Source organism: Camelus ferus, chromosome 9, assembly GCF_009834535.1.
Source record: "Camelus ferus isolate YT-003-E chromosome 9, BCGSAC_Cfer_1.0, whole genome shotgun sequence".
Classification (NCBI taxonomy): Eukaryota; Metazoa; Chordata; class Mammalia; order Artiodactyla; family Camelidae; genus Camelus; species Camelus ferus.
The window spans coordinates 22,880,617-22,895,482 of record NC_045704.1 but is presented as its reverse complement, the minus strand read 5'-3'; positions in this window follow the sequence as shown (position 1 = coordinate 22,895,482).

Below are 14,866 nucleotides of genomic sequence, written 5' to 3'. Positions count from 1 at the left end.
CAAGGCCACAGCCCCCCAGCCTCCTGCAGGGCAGCCTGGGCTCTCTCAGGTAGGCGCAGCTTCTCAAAAGTGGCAGCTCCGGCAGAAAGACCAGCCGTTCCCTTTGCTCTTTGGAGAATCGATTCGCAAACTGAGCTATAAAGCAACTGTCATAAAACACACAACACAGCTGAAGCCAGGGGACAGAAGTGGGACCTTGCGGGCCAAGACTGGCCAATCCAGCCTCTTGAGGTCCCCGGCAGGGACAGCTTATTGTCTCTGCCACAGGCCAGGCTGGACTGTCCTCTGGTTAGTGTGGTGTGAGCAGGGTCCAGCCTGCTCCCAGGGCAAGATTTGGGCTTGAGGGCACTTGCTGCCCCATGACACTGACCAAGGGAAGCACAGTGACAGAAACACGATGGGGCTGCATGTCTGAGTGGGGAGATGACAGGAAACCGCTTAGCACTTAAGAGGTTAATACAATTCCTAAGTGTTCGGCAATCACTGCAATTTAGTGCCATTTCGATTATTACACAATAAACAGACCATGTTGTCTGGAAGCAAATTTTTATGAGTATAGCTGAAGGGGCTGCAACTTATTTAGCTGCTGAAACTCCAAGGGAAAGAGCATTTCCGAATGCTAACACCACAGATCAGAAAAGCAGGTAGCAGGGAAAGGTTATTCTTAGGTCACTGCTCCGGCAACTCAACACCATGACCTTTAAAATGAGTATGTTGTTAAAAAGGAAATAAAGTTCACCAAAGTGTTCTTTAAACAGAACCATTTTAATAACGGTATCGTTGAGTCTCAGAGTGAAAGATTTGGGAATTTTCTGAAACATGTTATGTTCAGGAAAGAACATCGTGTTAACATGGGCTGGGAATATGTAAACCGTTTTGCCTACCTCGAATATACATTACAAACACACACACACACACTCACAGAGGCATGTACATGTATGCACACCAAAAACAGTCAATTCATAGACACTGGCCACTGCTGTATTTTCCAGATACTTGGGTGCAATGATCACAAACCAGGTCAAATTCCTAATAGAACAAGAGACACAAACATTTAAAATGGAGAAGGGGATTGTGAGGAGATGCTGCAACTCTCAAAGCCTGTGCAAAATTTCACTGCACACAGAACTTCAAGAGGCACTTTTCTCCCCCAAGGCACACAGGGGTTCAGATCTGGGGAGGAGGAGAGCCTACTCACTGTTCCACCAATGGTAGAAGGAAATCACCCCAGACACACTTCAGGATTCCAGGTTAAAATGTGGACATGCACAGAGCCTTTGTGTGTGCATTTTAAGACTTGCAAAGGCCTCTCATGTTCACGAGGTGTCTGAAGCAGCCAAGCAGCCCAGAGAGTGAGGCAAGGAGGTTGTTATTTTTACCCCCAGTTTACAGATGAGATGACTGAGGCTCCACCTAAGAAGAAACAGCTTTGTTGTTCCCACACTAACAGCTGCTATATCCCAGGAACTCCTCCCAGAGGGGATAAAATCCCAGAAGGAAGGTCTAGGCTCCCTCCTCTGGGGGAATTGGACAAACTCAAAGCTACCCCTGATGCAGAGGGCCTGGGACCCGAGGAGCTTAATGTGGGGAGCATAGGGCAAAGCTGCAAAGGTCCACCCTGATACCAGGGCACGAGGAGGAAGCCTGCTGCTGAGAGAGATGGGTTGGGGGCTGTGGGACCGTAGCCTCTGCCTGGTGGTAGGGAGGGCACCTCGTGTCCAGGAGGCTGGGTGGATCCTCAGGCAGCCTTGGCCCGGCAAATAGTAGGTGGCACAGGAGGAGGTTTTAGCTGCTGAGACCAGGAAAGAGTTTCTACTCCACTTCCAGCAGATCAGCACCCTTACTCCTGAAATCCTGCCTTTAGAAAAGCAGAGGTTCTCAAATACTGGAGCGCACTAGACTCCTCTGTAGCACATATTGAAGAGACACATTTCTAACTGAGTAGGTCTTGAGTGGGAGGAGCTCACCTTTGGAAACCCTGATGTGGGGTACCATTCTTCTGTGTGTGTCAGCATCCTTCCTAGGTCTTTCAGGAAACGCTGGTGCTCCGTGGAGGAGTAGCCTATTCAGTTCCTGACATGAGTTTGTGAGATACTCTCAACTATCCTCCAGTCTGTCCGTCCATCCATCCACCCACCCACCCATCCTTCTGCTAGAGAGATCCTTCCTGGACACCTGTTCTGTGTCAAGTCATGTTTTAAGTGCTGGGGTGATAAAAGAGGTCCCAGCAGACACAGGAGGGAGCAGACCTTAAAGAGGGCTAGTGACTCAGAGAGGGGACATCACGGAGATGGGTGAGCCAGCCACAATTGTACACACTGCTGGCCCTGGGCTCTGGGCCCCACAGGAGGCTCGGCAATGCTTGGACCACTCTAAGAGGTGGCTCATGGCACAGTGTGGGCCCCAGGGCACTAACCATCTCCTCTTGCGGTCTCCGAGAGGAAAATGCGACGCAGTCATCACTGCATGGGGAGACAGAGGAGGAGGCACAGGGCATGAAGGAAAAGCAGGCACAGGAGGAGAACTGACAAGGCGGCCACAAAGAGTCCGTGCAGAAAATTCTGCAGTCTGATGCCCCTTTAGAGATCCAGGCAAAGCCTATTAGGAGCCCAGAAGCCACCAGGCTCAGAGCCTTCTTGTCTCCAATTCTTTGTTGAATTCTGTTTGAAACATGGTTTGCAACTGGGCATTCAAAACAACCTTAGTAATTATAAGGCCATCACCCATGTGGCCCAGTCTCAGGGCAGCGTCTCAGACAAAGAAGCACAATCTACCAACCGAAACATCATTTCAAAGTGAGCCCAATTCAACCCTGACATTTCTCAAACAGTCTGAAGGAGACACATAGATCACAGCACCCCCGCTGAACCATCTCTTCACTCCTGCTTTCTCCCTGGCGTACCGCAGTGGGTCCGTCTCTTCAATATTCCTCAACACCCTCCCCCAGGCTTCTCCCTCTCTCCGAGGCCTTCTCTCCCTCTCTCTGATCCTGCTGTAAAAACCCGAGAGGTATGGGCCTGGCTGGCCAGAGAGGGAAGTTGCTGGACAATCATGAGCTCCTTGCACCTCTTACCTGACCTCATGGGTTTATATAAGAATTAAATTACATTAATACAAAAAAAGTTTCTAACAAAGGAATTGGTAAAAAGTGGACAACTAATGAATAATTTTTCCCATAGGAAAATTTAAATGTAGGGAGAAGATCATAACAAGATTTTATTTCAGAAGAATTTATTATGTTACATTAAATGATTCTATATATTATAAATTATACATTTGGGGGGAAAGTTCTCATAGTTTATGGCAAAAATTGGAGAGTAAAGTTACTATTATGCAACATTTCTCCCCCCAATAATTCCCATACTGATAGTCTAATGAAAATGGGCTCCCCAAATTCTGCATTTTTATTCATGTGTATCTATGCCAGCATTTATGTTATATTCTGAATTAACAAACATCAAACGCTGAAAAATTACATATGCATAAAAATGGGGAAAGGAATATGCATCTTTTGTAAATCTCGGTGGAACATAGTCAAATCTCTAGCCCTACCACATACTCCCAGCTGAAACCGCATGGTAATTTTGGAATAGGGGAACATTAATGACTACAAAACAATGAGAAGGCTGTTTGGGCATGTGCTAAAAAAAAAAAAAAATCTTTAAATCAGCCTGTCCTTATCACTGGATGCCTACTAATGAGTATCATTCTCAATAAAGAACCTTCTGGCTCACTCATGTTCTTTCTGTTTGTTAAAATAGCATTCAAGTCATTTTACATAACACAAAGTGAATGCAAACCCCAAAACAAAATTTGAAAAAAAGAAAAGAAAAGAATGGCAAAAGAACAAACTTTTAAACTCTGCACTTTTTATTATTAGATGCTCTTCCTAACTTGTTAAAATTGATCAAATAGAAAGCTGTGAAAAGAGAAAAAATTAAGCCAACTAGAAAAGTGTGACTTGGATTTAATATTTTATAATTGCCAAGGGACATACTGAGATCAATGAATTTTTGCCTGAGATGAACGTCAGAAAGAGATGTACTTCAGTCTTTTAGGGAACATTGGTCTATTTAATTCTTGTGTCTGATGCATGTGAAATAGGCCTGCCTCGGCCTTCTTTCTTTGCCGGGGGCCCCGCCGGCAGCGAACATTACCACTTTTAATAGGCCGCTGTCTGAGGAGTGGCAAGGGATCCGATAACCCATCGACTCTAATGGATCTGCCTGTTTATTCACTTACACCTTTTTTCCCAGCTAATTTTAGTTTTGCATGCTGAGTTGTTTCACTTTGAATTAAATGAAAAGAAACAAAGGAAAAAGCTTGTGCAGCTAATAAACCACTGATTACGTTCACGGCCCCCTCTACAGGCCTCTCCCCACATCAGGTAGGCCATCGGAGAACAGATTCACGGTGGCATTTTCTCCACTTGTTGACAAAATTAATATTTTATACATGCTCACATTTGGAGGAAAAATTAGATTATTCAAATCACTTTACGTATAACGCTCTCTTGTTTGTAGTAGATCTGAACGCCCAGCCTCAGGCTCCAGACGTCCTCAGATTTTCAGACACCGGTCAGTGACTTTTCCTGCCTGGGGACTCACCCCCGAGCTCTCTGCAGGGTCATACAAACAGGACAAATGCCCAAATGCTTTGCTTTGTTTCATGAAAAACCAGAGAGACACACGGAGACTAGGTCTGAGTGCCCTTCAACAGAAATAATAGGAATCGGTAGTTTAAAAACATCCTTCCTCCTAACCCCCTCCTTCTGCCTAGAGAGCTTGAATTTTTCAGAACCCTTTTAGGCTGATGCTCACCAAGGGATAGGAGAGGGACAAGGATGTCCCATAGAAGGGAGAAGGAAAAAAGGGGCCAGCTGCCCCAAAATTTCCGAACAAAGGCCATTTGCCATTGTGGGATTTTGCTACAGAGATCCTGCCTGCAGAGAGGGTGGGCAGTGCTCCCCCCCTGCCCCACGGGGGCTCCCACTGATTCCTCGTGGTCCCAGCAGGTTCTGGGTGCTGACCTCCCCACCACCAGTGCAGCTGGCCCAGGTTGAGGATGGTGGCCTGAACTCCAGAAAAGGCGTCCTCTACTTGAGGGGGAGGGATAACATTTTCCAAAGACCAGAAGAGTCACCTCTGGCAGCTCATGCCCCAAAGTCACTACGGTCACTATGCCAACTGGTGGCTGAGTTGAATCCTGGCCAAACAAAAAATTAATATTCTGGCCCAATCAGAAGCTTAGATAACTTGCAAAATAATCTGGAAAATTTTAGAGAATTTAGACTAGCCAGGAGGACTAGACCATGATCTGTCACCGACTTGAATAAAACTAAGGGCCCTCCAAGTGTCCAACAGAAGGTCAACAGCTCTCTGAGTGAAATCCCTTTTCGACAAAACAATAGCCTGCTACCTCCTCTGGCCCTCACGCAATTAAAACTGGGTGATGTTTGAGCCTGTTTCTCTCAGCTACAATCTGTCACTCTAAGAAGAAAGCCCCTCAGCGTCCCAGCTGTATCTAGTTTCACGCAATGGCTCTTCTCCGCACCAAGGCTCAGCGCCACTGCTACCGGAAGTCAGGCAGCTCACAGACTCTCAGCCCTGCCTTTCTCGGGCTCACATTCCTGAGCAGCGCTCTCTTTCCTCCAAGCTCCACATCACCCAAATAGTCTTTCCTTCAATCGGCAGCAATTCTTCAGCAAATACGCATCGACTTCTACCATTTGCAAAGCACTGGACTATAGGCTCGGTGGTTGGCCTGGACCTGAGTAAGGTGCATTTCCATTTGCTGAAGAAATGAAGAACTGTGGCATGGAGGGTCCCCGGCTTACCTCCCTGCAGTGTCATTCAATCCTGCTGTTCAACCCAGAGTCTAACAGGCTCTGTCCGTTATCAACACACAGGTTACAATAAAATAACTGTAAGGTCCACAATCTGTGCCTGCATCCCTGCCACCAGCACATCCTCAGCAGGCAAGAAACTCTGCCATCACCGAATAATTCTATTTCCCCTCAATGTGTGTGTGTGTGTGTGTGTGTGTGTGTGTAGACCTGGATCCTCACTCTCAGACCCAGTGTGCACAGCAGACGGGGAACAACAGACTCAAGTTGGAAGTGATTTACTTCATTAGCTGGGATTACAAGTTTAACTTACAAACCAGAGGTCAAAATTTCTCATTAACAAGGGGGCCGTGAATTGCTGCAGGCTTTGGTTCAAGAGGAGACCACTCTTATTACTAACTACACATTTCAATCTGTCTTTGATGTTCTCCTTCTTCCCTCCTCCCTTTTATTTTTTGGCAGAGGAGCTGATTTTAATTGTGGCACTGCAACAAGGCTCTCTCCATCCCGGGGAGCAGCCTCCTGTCTGCTGCCGCCGCGTGAGCCAGGCTGCAAGATTGGGTGCAGCCCATCGCTCAGGGCACATTTTAATGGCTCCCCTTTCCTACAAGGCTTGGATTGTTTTCCACGTGATTCTGGTTAATTTCGCTGCGGGAAAGGGCATCAGTTTTCCTTCTGAGCTTCTGATCCGTCTGCCTGAGAGAGGTGAAATATATTAAAACGGAGAAGGAGGCATCATTCTAACTTGCCGAATGCGAAGACCAGACCCAGCCCTGTTCTCCAGCACTCAGAATAGAGAGAGAAGTTTGACAGAGACCATTACAGTGGGAAAAAAGCGCTCTTTTGATAAATCAGCTTTGGTTGTTTACAAAATACTCAGCCTGTCTTCATGTGCCTCTTCTCTTCAAAAGCACTGCCAAGGGTTAAAAGAAGCAACTCAAATGAGATAAAAAACCTTTGCAGCGGACACTAGGAATCTCAAAATTCAATACCACACAATCCTTCTCCAAATAGGAACACTGGGAAAAATACAGCAGAGCTTGTGGTGGGCAGCACAGATAACAGATTACTTAACGAGTACTTTCTATTTCTAAAGACCAAGACCTCCATGCAGGCCACGGTGGCACAATGACCAGTTTAACTGAAACAGGGCTCCGAATGGAGTCACTGATGGGAATGATTACAATATCTAATTATTTAGAAGCAAAGCAGTTATCGAAAATAACTAAACTGTTATTCCGGTCTAGTCTGGTAAGAAGGTCACATTCAAACCACATAAGCGCTGAACACTACTCCGTTTCTGTTACTGTGCAGGGGTGCTGCTGTTCAAGTCTGTTCTCCGTGCGCAGTGATTTCTTAGTTGCCCTGCGAAGAGCCCGTAGGTACCACTGAGCTGGTGGATGAGCGCCCAGTGCCCAGATGCCCAGCAGAGAGGCAGCCGCGCTGCCCCCAATTCAGAGGGCAGAGTCTGCTGCCAGAACCTGGGCTGGCCCATTTGGTGGCCAGCACTCGACCCCAGCCATGTCCTAGCCTGGCCACAGTGCTATGGGGAAGAAAAGTCACCATGCAAAAGGGCCAAGACAAGTGGGGTCCAGCGGGGGTCCAGCAGGGGTTCAGCTGAGGACCACGAGCTCCCCATTCTGTATCCCTTGGAGCCTCTCCTTCTTGAAGGGATGACTACCTTCTTTGCTAATGTTCAGTTTTAGTCCCTTTATGTCTCCCATCCCCTTTAACAAAAATACTAGTTAGAATCTGTTTGACCCGGAGGTGAGAGTGGTTCTCAGCCAGGGACAGTCAGAGGCTCAGACCTGGGAAGCAACGCGGCTCCAGGTTGTAGAGGCCCGAGGCAGCCTGGCCATCTGGGCTAGTGGCCACTTCCTGCCACCCGGCAGCACCCCTGGCCAGGCCAGGCGGTCACCTTGACCCGACTGCTGGGGCATCTCACCCACCCTGGGGGTGGGGGTGCCCCTCAGCAGCCTTTCAGTTTCAACAGGGGGCTATCTTAACAACGAGACATCTTAGGAAGGTCATTATTGCTCGTCTAATTTCAAACAGGCACCACAATGAAGGGCTGTCTTTGTGTGGGATTAATTTTAAAACCTCAGGATTTGATGTCAGTGGGAAAGAACCAGCGTGGGACTCAGACTGCTGCCTTCCCCTGCTTCTGGCCAGCGCCGGCGGCTTGTTTCTTAGGAGATGAAAACTCTGACAAGCCCTTCAGTCAAGCTGAAAGCAGGCAGCGGTCCAACAACACCCACAGGCCCCCAGGGCATCCTGTGACCCCTCCGAAAAGTCACATTCACTTTGCTCTTGAGAAAGGAAAAATAATGCTGGAGGCATTTTATTTTAAACCATGTGAAATAAGGAAATGTGAAGATGCGAAAATGAAGTGGAAAAAAAAAGTTAGAATTCATTTCCGTCCTTTGCAATGGCTTAGAAGTCAAACTGGTTCATTTTGAGAGAGTGTAAAAATCTGATCCATTCACCAGTAGGCAGAGACTACAAAATGCTTAAGGTAAAATATGTAAATATGTAAAATTATCTGTCGAAAACCATCTCCTTTTGTGCTTGAAAGAATTTTTTTAAAGCATCTTTATTTCTATTCTGCATTAATACACTTTCGAACAAAAAAGTTACTTCCTGGCAAAAACAACAAAACCAAGGTGCTGAAAAATAAAGTGATTTTAAAATGAAGTCCACAGATAAAGGGAAGGACAAAACGGATTCTACCTTACCATTCACTTGGATGGCATTTTGAGTAATAATTTAAAGAATATCATTAATATAACAAATTACAGCATCCATTTTTTTCAAAAGGAGTGTTTGCCTGAAAACTTAAAACAAAACCTGTCTGCCTGCCTCCACTGCCGTTTCTTTCGGAAGTGGGGTCCTTTTCCTCTCAGATTTCCTCCGACTCCCCCTGACCCAGCCTCCCGACATCCTCCTTAATAGAACTGCAGCCCCTTTAGCAGTGAATTTAACCACACACCACAAATAATTGGCTACAAACAGCATGCCTTATTTCTAAATATCTCAAATTAGTTTTTTAAAAATATATAGAAAAATAGCAGAATAAATGTATATGGTTATATTATTATTGCTACTACTCATTTAGTTTGATTTAAATATTTTATTGCAGCAAAAAGGGATTGTCACACAACTTCCAACTTGCAGAAAAAGGTTTTGTTTCCCCTAATCCCATTTCTTTTGGAGGGGGTTCAACCAACTAATGGATTGTCTCATCAAACCAATGTCTTCTAGACTGTAGCTGTTTCCTGCCTCTTCTTGGGTGGAAATATCCTCGCTGGCTGGGCATCCGGACCCATCAGCCAGGGATGGAGAGATGTACCTAAGATTGAGATGGGTAGCGTCTGAAAGCAAATCAGCTGAGCTTTCTTTCAAGTCAGATGTACAGAATGCTTAGGTCCTAGCGGTGCAGACAGGATGTACCCTGAACGTGTATTTACTGCAGCAGTATTGTTGGGGGAAAGTGAAGGCATGTAAAACTGAAAAGCTGTTCTTGGTTTTGCAAACCCTTGACTATTTTCTGAAAGATCAGACAGTAGACAGTAGGAGGCTTTCTGAAAACAGTTTTCAAATCTGCTTTTTCTACCGTCAGCTCGCACGTTCCTATTCCTTGTTTGATGCTTTATTTGGTTTAAATCTCTCCTTTCTTCAACAGGGTAACCAAAAAATTAAAATTAAAAAAAAATCATACACACACACTCAAAAGATAATTGTCCAGAAAGGTTTCCTAGCTCCTCCCCAAGCTGATGGGAGGGAAGTCACAGAGCCTGCTTCTCAGCTGCCTTCCCCCAAACCCGGGCAGACTAGCTGTGCCCCAGAGAGCCCAGGAAGGAGGATGTCAGGAGCCTGACAGCTGCTGATGGGGTAGGATGGGGCTGGAAGCCAGGGTATAAAGTGGTGACATTCTGTTCACCAGCAGATATTTTTGCATTAATTCTTATTAAAAATATATTGCATTAAAATATTATTTATCTTGATTACTGAGTTTTTTGGCACCTCCTTAAATTTTGCCCCCAGGCCAGGGTCTTACTCACCTCTCCCTGGTCCTGGCCTTGCTGTGGGGAATGACGGATGCCCTGCTAGCTGTGTGGGGTCCCACCTGGACCAGATAACACAGCAGGGGAGCAGCCATCCCTCCCCTGGAAGGCTGGAAGCAATTTCTTTACTGGCCCTTCTCATTCCAGGTTCACTGGGGTCTCTCTTTGTAAAGATTTCTGAAACAATAAAACTCCACTTTTAAGAAACCCAGGATGGGGATGACTTACTGAATTAAAAGAGTTCTCTTGTACATCACACTAGAATAAGCTATTCTCAGTACATCAGAAATCACATTCATAGTATGTAAAGATTTGCTGTTCTGATAAAGGTCTTGAAGAGACAGGAGGAGATGTATTGTTAGCATCATTATTTCCAACCACCATCATCACTTACCAGGTGCCATTCATGGAGTTGAGAGTTCCACATATTTTATTTTGCTTTGTTCCCAGAAACCCTGCTGGCAAATCTGAGGTTGCACAAAGTTATACCCACGAGCCATGGGGCTGAGCTGGCATAATAAGTCAGCTCGGACTCCAAAGCCCACATACTGTGGAGCCTTGGAGATAAGTTTGGTTTTACAATCCTTTTTGCACATTTCTCTGGTCTAACTCTGTGCAGGGATGCTGAGCTCAGGGCTGAAGGTTGGCCAGGTGGCTGCAACTGAGACTCCCACCACCACCACCTGTAAGCCTGAGGACCCCTGAGCGTGACCCAGGAGAGGCAGACCTCCAGCCCTACGGGGCAGCCCTGGCCAGCAAAGGTGTGCCCAGGACCAGAGTCCACTTCCTGTGGATGATGCTTTTAGAGGGGTCAGCAGCACTGAATTTTATTATTTATTTATTTATTTGTTAACACCTTTATTGTGGTATGATTCCTGTACAGTAAACTACACATAGTTCGGATGTCCAATTTGATGAGTTTTGATGTATATATACACCCATGAAATCACCACCACAATCAAGAGAGCTAACATCTCCATCACACCCCAAGAGAAGCAGCACTGACTTTTAATTCTGGGTCCTTATGCTAAAATAATCAAGGCTTCCTGTCTGAGCAGCAGGAGAAACAGATCGCCAGTTTAAACGGAGGATAGGAGGGGTGCGGGGAAGAATCTTGGTTGTCACAGCTGGAAACTTAAGCATCAGGAAATGCATCTCTGTGTGTGGTGCTCCCAGCCTGGCCAAGGACAAAGCAATCACAAGCCCAGCTCTGCACCTTCCCTCCCCAGCGGTTCCTTCTGTGTGTTCAGGCTCCCTGGCCTTCCCAGGCTCCCCTTCCCTCTCCTCCCCTCGGCAAGCCCCGGAGGGCGTCTGCTCATCGTCTGCTCACTTCCATTCCTTCTCAGCCATTCTCTCAGCTCTACACGTTGTATTCTGCCAACCGCCCCCAGATGCACTGTCTGTTTCTCCTAGCCAAACTCTTTTAAAAATTAATCTCTATTCTACACAAGGTACATTAACCCGTCTGCCTCCCCAAAATCTATAGCACTGTAGAGAAAGCTCAAGCTGCGCCCCTGCCATCTGCCCTCACCGAACTCCTATGATCCCTGACCCCTCAGCCTTCTAAAAGGTAACTTCTGAGTCTGGATACATTCTTTCTGACTTTTGTTCTATGCTTTTGCAACATACAGGGGACTCCATTAAAACTATGCAGTATTAGTTGTCATTGATGAGTTCTGTTGTTGGGATTTTTTTTTTTTACATAAACCATATCTATATTGTTCTGTAGATTTTTTTCACTCAATAATACATCTTTGAGATCTATTTGCATACGTATAGGTCCAACTCAATTTTTTTAAATTGCCATATAAAACTCCATGCTGTGAAGATGCCTTAATCTATTTAGACATTCCAATATTGATGGGCATTTAAGGTTTCTGCTATCAGAAAGGCTGGTGCAACAATTCTCTCTCTGTGCACATACATGTTTCTTGCGGGTAGACAAAGCAGAAGGGAAATTGCTGGGTTGGAGGGTATGCATATTTCTAGTTCTAAAGGCAACGGCTCGGCCCTCCAAAGCAGTTGCACCAATAGGTAGCATCTGAGAGCAGTATTCTGACGTCCTCACTAGTACCTGATACCGTCAGGCTTGTAAATTTCTGCCCATTTGATGACTGACAAATGTTACCTTATTTAACTTGCGTTTTCCTTAAGATTAGGCAGGATTGAGCATCTTTTTTTTAAAATCAATTTACAAGCCATTTTGCATGCCTCTTCTGTGAATTGCCCGTTAAAAAAAATGAACAGATGGTCTTTTCACCCTATCACTTGCTTCTCTGCTTGAGCACACAGTAGGTGCTCAGGATACATGGGATTTCAAGCCACCCATTCACTCTGTATTGGGGACCCAGTGGCTTGGGGACACCCAGTGGTTCTGGCATATTCCTTTATTATATATATATTTTTTAGAGAGTGGAGGTAATTAGGTTTATTTATTTATTTGTTTTAATTTTATTTTTAATGGAGGTGCTGGGAATTGAACCCAGGACCTTGTGTACACTGAGCATGTGCTCAACCAGTGATCTATAGCATACTCTCGCCCCAGCATACTCCTTTAAAAGAGATCAAATAGTACCTCTCCTGGGAAGCCTTCTCAGTATTCCTGGGACTTTTGGGGATCGCTGATCTTGACCTGGCAGTGACAAGTGCTGCCAGGGACCCTGACACACACTACACCTCAGGCCCCACAACCAGCTGGGGCTTCCACCTGGAGCTGAGCAGCCTCTGGTGGGCTAGTCCCAGGCCTGGCCTCAGCCCAGGGCTCAGGGTTCTAGGGGCTCCACCTGCAAGAGCCTTCCTCAGCTGGGGGCCTACTGTGTACAAGCCACAAGCAAGGCGGCTCACAATCACCACTGTATCTAATCCCACTGCGTTGACAGAAGCCAACTCCCAGTGGGGCCCTGAGAAGACAGAGATTTGAGCTCAGATCAGCATCCCTGCTTTGTGACGGCCCAGCTGCGTTCCTGGGCTGGCTGCTCCTGGAAGCTGAAGAGAGCTCAGGCCGGCGCAGTCAGGTCCCAGCCACAGCCTCCAGCACTCCTCCCAAAACCCCTGCCCGCTTCACAGCACACGCGCCGCTGGAGGCAGAGTGCTGGGGAGCATAAGCTTTCCTCCTCCGCATGGCCCCACTTCAGAGGATGCTGAGTAACAGGTGCACAAGGGGAGAGTCATCCCTGAGCAAAGACAGCCTCGAGTGGAGGGCCAGAGTCAGTCAGAGGCCCACCCACCCCTGGTTCCCCTGCCCGGAGAGCCATAGGGAGAGAGAAAGGGAGAAAGGGGGATAGGGGTTCCTGAAGGTCGACAGACCAAATTTTGGTTAAATTCCAATAAATCTTCCACTTAATATTAACATTTAATACTGAAAAATTCTAATGGTGACCTGATTAACTCTTCTGAATTCCAGCTCTTTCCGATAGCCTATCTCTTGAGGTGACAAGCCAGTGGTACCTGAATTCATTACTGCCTGATTAATTATGCTGCCTTTGTACAAGGGAAATGGGGACTTCAATCAGCCACGGTCACCATCCCCCGGCCACCACCTCGTCAGGCCAGCCGCTGTCTGAGAGCCTGGCCTGGCGCCCGATGCAGGGGCAGCCAGGAAGCTGGGAGTGGTGGCTGGTTAGATGTGGCTGCCAGCGGTCAGGGGGCTTGGGATGTGGAGCTCTTTCTGCAACAAAGGGCATTTGGGCGGTCGAGGGAGGGAGGGGTGAGTTGGGTCCAGTGGCTGCCAAGTGGAGATCCCTTTTCTGTCCCAGAAGGGGTCTGACCAGGAAGCCCATCTCCAGATTCTATGAAACAGGGTGTCATCCTTCCCAGAGGTGAAACTGGGTCTCAGAAGGTGCTGTTTAGAGCAAATGTATCCCTTGGGATACACCATCACTCGGTGAAGGCAAAGGTCTACTTGCCAGGCACCCAGACCCAAGTGTGGGCACAGCCCTGGTGGGCATCAAAGCAGAGTCTTAACATCTGGGGTGGGGCTCAGGGAAGCTCCAGGCACTGAGGCAGGGTGAGAAGACCCCCTCTCAACTTCGCTGGTTTGTTAACTTGCCAGGGAGCTCCCACTGCGCCCCTTTGTCCGTCATATTCTGCATTTGTCAAGGTCTACAAAGTTGTGAAACACAGTCACACTTGAAGATGTGCAGAGTGATGTATTTTTTCAAAGAAGAAAAGACTAGATATCTTTGCAGATGTCAGTTCCCCACTCCTACCCTGAGCCTGTACTGTGTGGAGCAACAGAAGGGGTGCACGCCAGCCTAGTGTCCTGAGAGTCTTGGCCTCAGAGGATCTGGTTATGAATGGTACCTTGTCGTGGATGTGCTGTGTGACTGTGGCCAAGATACCTAACCTCTCTGAGCCTCGGTTTTCAGAAAGATAGCACTATGGGCCCCACAGGGTGGTGGTGAGAGCTAAAAAAGAGAGCATGTGTGAAGTCCTTGCTTCTGCCCCAGAGTACCCCCTGACACGGGCCAGCTTGAGCCAGCTGTTTTGGTGCCACTTTGTCAAAGCTGAGCCATCAAAACAGGAAGTGCTGGCTTTCATTACTCAGCTGTGTGTGAATCCATCCTCCCACCAAGAAGCATCAGGGACTGGGAGAGCATGCATGAAGGGCCATTCTGTAAAACCCTTGTTTCTAGGCCACAACAGAGCAATCCACACCCTCCAGCTTTGCTGAAGCACCCCACCCAGGCTGCCCTCCCTGAAGGTTTCACTGGCCTCCTCACAAGCCACCTGCTAGATGTGGTCACAGGGGCATCCCTGCAGGGCGGGGAGGGTGGGAGCAGGTCCCAGGAAGACCCAGGACAGTTGCTCACACCCTAGTGAGAGGGATGTGTGTGCGGGAGGTGTAGCCAGGGAAGCCAGGAAGAGTCAGCAGTGGTTCAGGGACACCAGGAAATGGAGACAGGGGTGTCACCAATCAGAAGCCAGGACCAGAGTTCAGTCAAGGGACAAGTCTAGG